The 10,000-nt window shown below is 40.2% G+C and overlaps 1 long non-coding RNA gene across 1 annotated transcript in view; it reads left to right on the forward strand.

The window, feature by feature from the left end:
• Positions 1-10,000, forward strand: part of LOC135105450 (uncharacterized) — a 147,559-nt gene that overhangs the window by 7,919 nt on the left and 129,640 nt on the right. Inside the window, exon 2 of the long non-coding RNA XR_010270851.1 lies at positions 2,696-2,790. This is a non-coding gene — a long non-coding RNA (uncharacterized LOC135105450). The remainder of the gene's footprint in view (positions 1-2,695; positions 2,791-10,000) is intronic.

A 10,000-nucleotide genomic window follows, 5' to 3' on the forward strand; every position in this document is an offset into this window, starting at 1 on the left:
ATTCATCTGTTTTACTGGGTTTTCTTTACTTTTTTTTTTCTTTTGTCTTTTCTGATCTTTTAATTGATTTTTACTGTATTTATGTTTGGACCTCTCTGTGATTTTAGTAATATATTCAACGTGCATGTTTGTGGTTTACATCTATCCATCCATCTATCTGTGTGTGTGTGTGTGTGTGTGTGTGTGTGTGTGTGTGTGTGTGTGTGTGTTTTGTCTCCGCCAACCCTGAGCTCCCGTCGTGTCTCTTCCATGGCCCCAGATTACAACTTTATCCTACTTTAACTTTTTGCCTCACATTGTCTTACCGAGATCATCGCCCAAACTTCTTTCATTATCGCCGCTTTCCTCTCCCTCATCGTCCACCCTCAGCGCCCTCTTCCTCTTGTTCCTCCCTGTCCTCCGCCTCCTCCACCTCCTCCTCCTGATTTTCTAATTCTTCTCGTGTTTTCCTTCTCCTTTTCAATATCGCATTTCTTTCCCACCACCACCGCCACCACATCCTCCTCCCCCCCCCCCATTAACCCTATATTCCAGACTTCCTCGATCCTCCAATCAGGCGTCCCTACACATCGCGGTCTTTGAAAACGTCTGTAAGGGCTTCGTGTTTTCAGTTTTCTTTAAGTTTTTCCTCCTCTTTGCTTGTTTTTGTTGTCGACTTTCCGAGAGGAGGCGAAGCATTGTTAGCTGGAGAGAGGGAGGGAGGGAGGAAGGGCAGGGAAGATGGGAGGGAGGGAGACGGAGTTAGTCTCTCTCTCTCTCTCTCCGGACACAAAGCGTAGACCATGAGCTTTCTCCTCTTTACCTCTTACTCTTGCTTAGATTGGCCAATTTCATCTTCCTTAAAGGTAGTCACTGTCCCTCCTCTTAGTACCTCTCCTTTTGTGTCCTCTCCCTTGCCTCTTACCTTCAGCATTCTTGACCTTTTGTTCTTGTTCTCCTTTCTTTTTCTTTTTTTTTTTGTGGGGTGTCTATATATTTTTCTTTGTATCTGTCTTCAGTGTTGGAGTTACGTTTTGTGTCTTTGTTATCTTTATGTCATCCTTTCTGCATAATTTTTTGTTACTGCTTTTTATCTTTTGCTTCAATGCTCTTTCTTATTTTCGTGTATATATTTGTTTTTACGTCATGAGTAATAATTTTGGCTTTTTCTCCTCTATATCTCCCTTCACTGTTGGAATGACTAGTGTGCTTTTGGTGTCTTTATTTCTTCCTTTTTACATAATTGTTTTTACTATTCTTTTTTTTTTTTCATCCCCATCTTCGTCTGTATTCGTGTACAGCATCTTTGACTTTTTTTTTTCTTCTTCCGTATCTTCCTTCAGAGTTGCAGCTATTTTTTTTCCTTCTTCCGTATTTTCCTTCAGAGTTGCAGTTACTTATGTTCCTTTCTTATCACTACCTCATTCTTTTTACATAATATCCTTGTTCAACTTACGTATCTCAGACTTTTTTATTTTTGTTTTTACTTTCTTTGCGTCATTTCCTTTCCTGAGAGTATACACATAACTTTTATCTATCCCTTCGTATTGTCCTTGGAGTGTCCTTCAGTGGCTCTTCGTCTTCCTTATCCCGTATCTGTTGTCATGTCTTCCTCTACTTGATTTTCTCGCCATGCCCTCGCCTGGCTTCCACATAAGATAACAAGTGAAATACGATAATAATGACAGCAATGGTGGTGTATTATGTGACCTGTGCGGCAGATTTCAAGGAAGTTTACCTCTTCTTCATTCTCCTCCTCCTTATCGTCGTCTTTGTCTCTCATGTTATGCAGCCCCTCACCACTGGGAAGTAATTTTTTCTCCTCTCCCTTCCCCTCCGCCTCCCCTCCTCTCCGCCTCCCTTCCCCTTCCCTCCTCTTCCCTCTCTCTTGCCCTTCCCTCCTTTCTTTCCTCTCGTCTCCTTTCTTTCATCGTCTCCTTTTCTCCTTTCCTCTTGTTTTTGCGTCTGACTCTCTCTCCTTCCTTTACAGTAGAATGTCAGTATGACGCGAATCGATTTAAAACGGGACTTAAAAGAAGGACTAAAAATCGATTGAACGAGAATAATTTGGATTTTAAGCTATTTGAAATTGGCGCGCATTTTTTTCCCTACCACAAATACCCTCCCATTAAAATAAATATTTCGATTTAGTGCGAAATGGACTGACTTTTAGCGAACTCTCGTGGACCCTGACTCGTGTTACGCTTTCATTGCTGTTCGGCACATCTTTCCTTAATTACTAACCACTCTGCGATATCTTTCTTCGCCCTACATCTGCGTCCAAACATTGTACTGGCCAGATATTGCAAAATTTATTCTTGTCTATCATCCTTTTTTGTAGATGTTTTATAAATATTCCTTACATCGTTTTTTTTAGTGACGTAAATTGTTGCTTATGGCATTGAAAAGGTTAAATCGATGTTCTATTGTATTTTATTACCTTCCTTTACACATTTATCACTTTTCTACCTTTTTTTTCTTGTAGAAGCTTATGAATATTTCTTACATTGCTTTTGCGGCATTGAAAGCGTTAAAATCGATGTTCTGTTGTATCATACTCTCTCCCTTTTATACATTTATCACTGTATTCTTGTTTTCCAGTGCTCATATCAAGCTTCTCATCTCTTTATGGTCTTATCAAGCGTGGAGTGAAGGCGTATCATTTTCCATATGTAGCATGGAATGTTTCACTTGTGTTCTCCTTTTTCTTCCGCAGTGTCTCGGTGGGAGGGGCGGAGGGGAGCCTTCTCACTTCCTACCCCTCCATTATACTGTTGGTGAAGATCTCCGGGATGTTGTCGTTTACTAAAGGTATGTATGAATTCGAGTTATGAGTTCATTTTGTGTTCTGTGTTTAACTTTTCTTCTTTTTTCTTATTTCCTTCTGTATTGTTTCTTTTTCTCCTCGTCCATACTCGTCTGTCATTCTCTCCATCTTCCATCCCCGCTGTTTCCTCCTCTTCTTCATCTTGCAGCGAGATTCTTCAGCTTTATATTCTTAGTAACTCTATGTACTTCATCTTCCTTCTTTTCCTTTCATAAAGAGTTTGGTAATGGCCAAAAGGTCTGCTGCTGCTTGGCTATATACTCTATCATTGTGCTCTTTTGTTTGAATTTGTTTTTTTTGCTTTTCATCTTCCTCTTCCTTGGTGTTCTTTGCTTCCTCCTCCTCCTCCTCCTCCTCCTCCTCCTTGAAGACGTTATGTTATTCATCTCGTTTACACCGTCAAGTGTTTCTATATCGTACTTAGATATATTTCCCTCGAGGTGGCTCTGTTTCTCTCCTCCCCTCCCTCGCTGCTGCTTCTGATGCTGCTCTCCCCGCGGCGCCAAGAGTGGTGGTGGTGGTGGTGGTGGTGATGGTGATGGTGGTGGTGGTGGTGGTGGTGGTTGTTGGTGGTGATGTGGCCATAAGAACAACAACATCAAAATAAAAGAAGAGCAAGGAAAATGGTAAGAAAATGAAAGCACTACTACTACTACTACTACTACTACTACTACTACTACTACTACTGTAAATTTCACTCGTATTTTCTATCCAAGATTCTCTGTTTTTTTTTTTTTCTCGTATATATTTCGTATTCTTTCTTCTTATTTTGTATCAGTATTCGTTCTTTTCTTCTCTTGTTCCCGGTGTGAAATGCATTCTCCTCCCTCCTCTCGTTGCGTATTCTTTGTTGCGTTTCTCTCCGTTCGCTGACTGCATTTCGTCACGCATATTTTGTTGTGCCTGTTTTTTATGACCTTCCTCTTTGCATTGAGAATTTGGGATGCAGAATTCTCTCTCTCTCTCTCTCTCTCTCTCTCTCTCTCTCTCTCTCTCTCTCTCTCTCTCTCTCTCTCTCTCTCTCTCTCTCTCTCTCTCTCTCTCTCTCTCTCTCTCTCTCTCTCTCTCTCTCTCTCTCTCTCTCACGCACACGCACACACACACATACACACACAGTTGTAATCTAATTTAATTTCGTATCTCCTTTTTCATTTTTCGTCGTCCTCCTCCTATTCTGTTCTGTCCTGTTATGTTCTCCTTCCGGTTTCATTTTTCTTCTTGTTATTCTTGTATTATTCCATGCCTTCACTTTTGCTCTCTTTCAGTATTGAGAGAGAGAGAGAGAGAGAGAGAGAGAGAGAGAGAGAGAGAGAGAGAGAGAGAGAGAGAGAGAGAGAGAGTTTTTAGATATTCGTCATTTGTCTTCGTTTCCGCACAAACCTGTCACATCAAACCTGATCTCGTTCACCCTATGCACCCCCTTCCCACTTTTTCTCTACTCTCCCAGCCCTCCCCCCTCCCTCCCCCTCCCTTCCCCTCCCTTCCCCTCCCTTCCCGCTCGTTGTCGGGTCGGTGGCGTAAGGATGAGCGTCGCTTTCGCAATAAAACCGTGAAAATGTGTTGGGAATTTTTCAAAGCAATTTTCAGAAGGATAGAATAGAGAGAGAGAGAGAGAGAGAGAGAGAGAGAGAGAGAGAGAGAGAGAGAGAGAGAGGGAGGCGGGTAGGGGAGGTTAAGCACAAAGGGAGAAGCGACTGCACAAATAAAGAGGGAAATACACTGTCGCTGTCACTTTTCTTTTTTTTTTTATACCTTTCCTTTCTCTTGTCTTCGTATGTAAATTATCTGCTTCGTCTCCGCGTTGAAAATTGATGGAAATGTTTTTATTTTATTTATTTATTTATTTATTTATTTATTTTATTTTTTACTGTTGTTTTGCAGGAATTGGAAACTTTCTCGACATTTGTTCCCGTGTTTCCATGAATTTCCCTTCGTCGTTGTCATTTTGTCATGATTTGTGTTTGGATTCTCGTAAATGATTGCGTGTTGATGTGTTTGTGTGTTTTGCTCGGCCTGGTGTACTTCCTGAACCCCGCGCCGGGTACCTCTGCTTTACCTGGTCGCCCCACGCTCCTGGTGGAATTTGTAACGCTGCAGCTCCAGGGGGTGAATCTTACCAGAAACAGTTCGGTCTTGTAGACGCATCACTGCCTCCCCTCAGGCCCTGCTGCAAATCAACCATGCAGTGTGTGTGTGTGTGTGTGTGTGTGTGTGTGTGTGTGTGTGTGTGTGTGTGTGTGTGTGTGTGTGTGTGTGTGTGTGTGTGTGTGTGTGTGTCTGTGTGTGTGCACGCGCGCGCGCGCGAGCGCGCACTCGTAAACTTGCACATGCATGCTTATATGTCTTTATGCATATGTACATACAATTGTTTGATTACTTGTATTATTTCAATAACTTTAATAAAGTATTAATTTAATTTCCATGCTGGGTGGTGCATCTATGTTAGTGTTTACTTAGCCAAGTAGCTCCTCGCGTTCTATATACACTCTCACCTTCCACCCCTTCCCCGCCTCTCCTTCACCTCTTTCAGGGTGTTGGGGAGACTCTTATCCTTCTTTCCCTTTACACAAGGAAGCGAGGAAGCAACAGGATAAGCACTTCACTAACCCTATATATATATATATATATATATATATATATATATATATATATATATATATATATATATATATATATATATATATATATATATATATGGTGTCCCTAAATTCTATACAAATAGGGATAAAAGAAGGAAATAAAGACTGAAATATAGACTACTAAGGGAAAATATAATAGCTATTTCTCATTTCCATTTCCCTACTGTCACGTTTATCATCATCACCACCACCACTTCATACCTCACATCATCATTCCAGCATCAGTATTTCACAATTATCATCTTTCATCACCTCTCAACATCACCTTCACCAGCCCTACACCATTCATCACTCCCATCACTATCAGTCATCTCATCACCACACTCTTAATAGTGAGTGAATGAATGAAGGAAGGAAGGAATATACATGTAAGGATTAAAATTTTCATTCCCTGTGTTGGTAAAAAAGTTGTTAATGAAAATTCCTGTGTCCAGACCTTAGGGGCACCCTGTGTGTGTGTGTGTGTAATTATATATATATATATATATAGAGAGAGAGAGAGAGAGAGAGAGAGAGAGAGAGAGAGAGAGAGAGAGAGAGAGAGAGAGAGAGAGAGAGAGAGAGAGAGAGAGAGAGAGAGAGAGAGAGAGAGAGAGAGAGAGAGAGAGAGAGAGAGAGAGAGAGAGAGAGAGAGAGAGAGAGAGAGAGAGAGAGAGAGAGAGAGAGAGAGAGAGAGAGAGAGAGAGAGAGAGAGAGAGAGAGAGAGAGAGAGAGAGAGAGAGAGAGAGAGAGAGAGAGAGAGAGAGAGAGAGAGAGAGAGAGAGAGAGAGAGAGAGAGAGAGAGAGAGAGAGAGAGAGAGAGAGAGAGAGAGAGAGAGAGAGAGAGAGAGAGAGAGAGAGAGAGAGAGAGAGAGAGAGAGAGAGAGAGAGAGAGAGAGAGAGAGAGAGAGAGAGAGAGAGAGAGAGAGAGAGAGAGAGAGAGAGAGAGAGAGAGAGAGAGAGAGAGAGAGAGAGAGAGAGAGAGAGAGAGAGAGAGAGAGAGAGAGAGAGAGAGAGAGAGAGAGAGAGAGAGAGAGAGAGAGAGAGACTTATTTGTGTGGAGGGAGGGAGGGAGGGAGGTAGGTAGAGGCAAAGAGAAGAAGTGAAGTAAATACAAAAAGGCAGCCTCCTTTCTCCAGCCCGCCTCTCTTTCCCGTCCACCTTCCGCCTCTTCTCTTCCTCTCTTGAGTCAAAGAAAAATAAGTTTCTAAAATTTTATGGTCTCGTAATTCAGCTCTTTTGAGACAGGTAAGAGAAAAGTCATTATGAGCAGGGGGCGCAGGGCGGGCGGGGACCGGCGGCGGGTGAGGGGCGGGGAGGGGCGTGTGGAGTGTTTGGGAGGAGTGTTGTGAGCGGGGCGGGAGTGGAGGAGGCGGGACGAAGAGGAAGGGCGTTTATATTAAAGTTTTATGCCTGGTAGAGATAGAGGTGTGGGACGCGGCGTGTTGGTTATGGGGCGTTTTTGAAGACTCGCCAGGTACTACTGTCCCTCCTCCTCCTCCTCCTCCTCCTCCTCCTCCTCTATTATTATTATTATTATTATTATTATTATTATTATTATTATTATTATTATTATTATTATTGTTAATTTTAGAGACCTCTTGTCTCTCAAGTAATTTAGACTGCTATTCCCCATCTACGTAAAATAGATCATTATAAAGGAAATTTACTCATCAACAAAAGGTTGTTCGTTCCATTTATTGCCAGAGTTGTCTTGGGACTGATCGCCTGCCAAGTATTTCAGCGGTAAGAAAAAATAAATAAAAAAAGAGAAAGAAATGAGGAAATAAAAATAAAATGAATAAATAAATAAATAAATAAATAAATAAAATAGGAAACAAAAAGGAACACTCAGCAAGAGCCATGACAGACGGAGCCGTGAACACAAAACCCACGCAAAGACTGGAATAACAGATGAAACGACAAGTAAACAAGGAAACACTTGGACCGACAACGCTGCTGCTTGCGTCTTGGGGATTCAGTGAAGCAACGGATGAATCATGTTCGCGTTTCCTTGAATGGCTGTTTCTCTCTCTCTCTCTCTCTCTCTCTCTCTCTCTCTCTCTCTCTCTCTCTCTCTCTCTCTCTCTCTCTCTCTCTCTCTCTCTCTCCAGGTCTTACACAGTCTTGGGAATAATTCAAAAAGGTTGTGGGTTTTGAGTTGTGCCTCACTGCGGGATTTCCTTTACTACTATTTTGTACTTGTATCATGTGCTTTAAGCTTAGATGTCTGTCTACACATTGCTTAGAACTACATTTGTCTGCTTTAGATTACATACGAGTAGTTTCCAAAGTTAGCGACCATGTTATACCACACACACACACACACACACACACACACACACACACACACACACACACACACACACACACACACACACACACACACACACACACACACACACACACACACACACACACACACACACGTACCTAGCAATTGTTCTAAGCTGTCACATCCCTATTCACGTAAGTACGCAAGAAAATAAGGGAAGATTCAGGACGTGGCAGTCACTGTATAAAACAAAACTACTCGTATCTCTCGTTACTTCTCTATCCATAAATTTATCCACTCCTCTTTTAAAGCCTTCTATTGACTCGACGTTCTTCTAATAACCGGTCACGGATGATACAGTGGACATAAACAATTAGAGGAGATTTGTACAGACAGCCAACCCTTGAAAGAAGTTTAATTAATTCATTCATTTACATTCAGTTGGTATATAATAAATTCTCAGGACTTCATTACTATTTAGCGCAATTCTACCAACGCATAGAATAGCAAGGTAACCTCCTGAATGTCTAGCAGATCAGGAGAGAAATAGCATAGACCACATTCAGGTCTGGTTTCAGTATAAGCGGCGGTTTTTCTTCGTAATATTCCGGTGGATCTTGCGAAAGCAGCTTATGTATAGACTGAATTATTAATTGGATGGAAAGGAGAATCAGTGCAAAGGGAGATAGGAGGATGAGTTAAATCAAAGGGAAACTGTATGGTCGAATATGAATAGAAGGCCAATTGGAAAAATAACTGAATAAATATGAGGTAAAAACTAATGAAAAAATGACATTGGACATGAAGGAGAAGCTGATGCAAAAAGAAAACTTGATTAAATATGAAGGGGAACTGATGAAAAAGAAGGAAGTGATTGAATATAGGAAAAAAAAAAAAACTGAAGATAAATGGGAAAAAAACTGCAATATTTAAAACGATAAGAGAAACGAGACAAAGAGGGATAATCACTTCGTTTTCCCTAATCTGATTAAAGCAAATTAATCGTAAAACCAGACAGAAGAATATGATACGTAAAAGTCAAATAAAAAAATAAAAAATCAAGCATAAAAAGACATGTGAAGATTAGTTTACCATATCCTAATCCAGCTTAATTAATCAGTAGGTAAGGGAGGAAGAGGAGGAGATTATCATTTGACGTCAAGGAAAAAAGAGGTCAATTGACGCAACTTAATCCAGCTTAATTAATTGTAACTCAAGATATTATGATTATTCGATGGCGTGTGGAGAATTCTCATATCTCAACTTTCTGCACTAGTGATCTAATTGTTCGGGCCTAACTGTGCCGCGTGAGGCCAGGTGCACGTAATAGAATAGTTAGAATCAGCTGTTTTGATTGATTAGTTCATTGATTATTCTGGATTTTGGTATCGGAACATATAATGGCGTTTTCTTTCTTCTTCTTCTTCTTCTTCTTCTTCTTCTTCTTCTTCTTCTTCTTCTTCTTCTTCTTCTTCTTCTTCTTCTTCTTCTTCTTCTTCTTCTTCTTCTTCTTCTTCTTCTTCTTCTTCTTCTTCTTCTTCTTCTTCTTCTTCTTCTTCTTCTTCTTCTTCTTCTTCTTCTTCTTCTTCTTCTTCTTCTTCTTCTTCTTCTTCTTCTTCTTCTTCTTCTTCTTCTTCTTCTTCTTCTTCTTCTTCTTCTTCTTCTTCTTCTTCTTCTTCTTCTTCTTCTTCTTCTTCTTCTTCTTCTTCTTCTTCTTCTTCTTCTTCTTCTTCTTCTTCTTCTTCTTCTTCTTCTTCTTCTTCTTCTTCTTCTTCTTCTTCTTCTTCTTCTTCTTCTTCTTCTTCTTCTTCTTCTTCTTCTTCTTCTTCTTCTTCTTCTTCTTCTTCTTCTTCTTCTTCTTCTTCTTCTTCTTCTTCTTCTTCTTCTTCTTCTTCTTCTTCTTCTTCTTCTTCTTCTTCTTCTTCTTCTTCTTCTTCTTCTTCTTCTTCTTCTTCTTCTTCTTCTTCTTCTTCTTCTTCTTCTTCTTCTTCTTCTTCTTCTTCTTCTTCTTCTTCTTCTTCTTCTTCTTCTTCTTCTTCTTCTTCTTCTTCTTCTTCTTCTTCTTCTTCTTCTTCTTCTTCTTCTTATTATTATTATTATTATTATTATTATTATTATTATTATTATTATTATTATTATTATTATTATTATTATTATTATTATTATTACTACTACTACTACTACTACTACTACTACTACTACTATTACTATTTTCATTTACGTCTCAAAGAATCTGGACAACGGCATGAGAGAGAGAGAGAGAGAGAGAGAGAGAGAGAGAGAGAGAGAGAGAGAGAGAGA

The sequence above is a fragment of the Scylla paramamosain genome, chromosome 12 (assembly GCF_035594125.1).
Source record: "Scylla paramamosain isolate STU-SP2022 chromosome 12, ASM3559412v1, whole genome shotgun sequence".
In the NCBI taxonomy this organism is placed as follows: domain Eukaryota; kingdom Metazoa; phylum Arthropoda; class Malacostraca; order Decapoda; family Portunidae; genus Scylla; species Scylla paramamosain.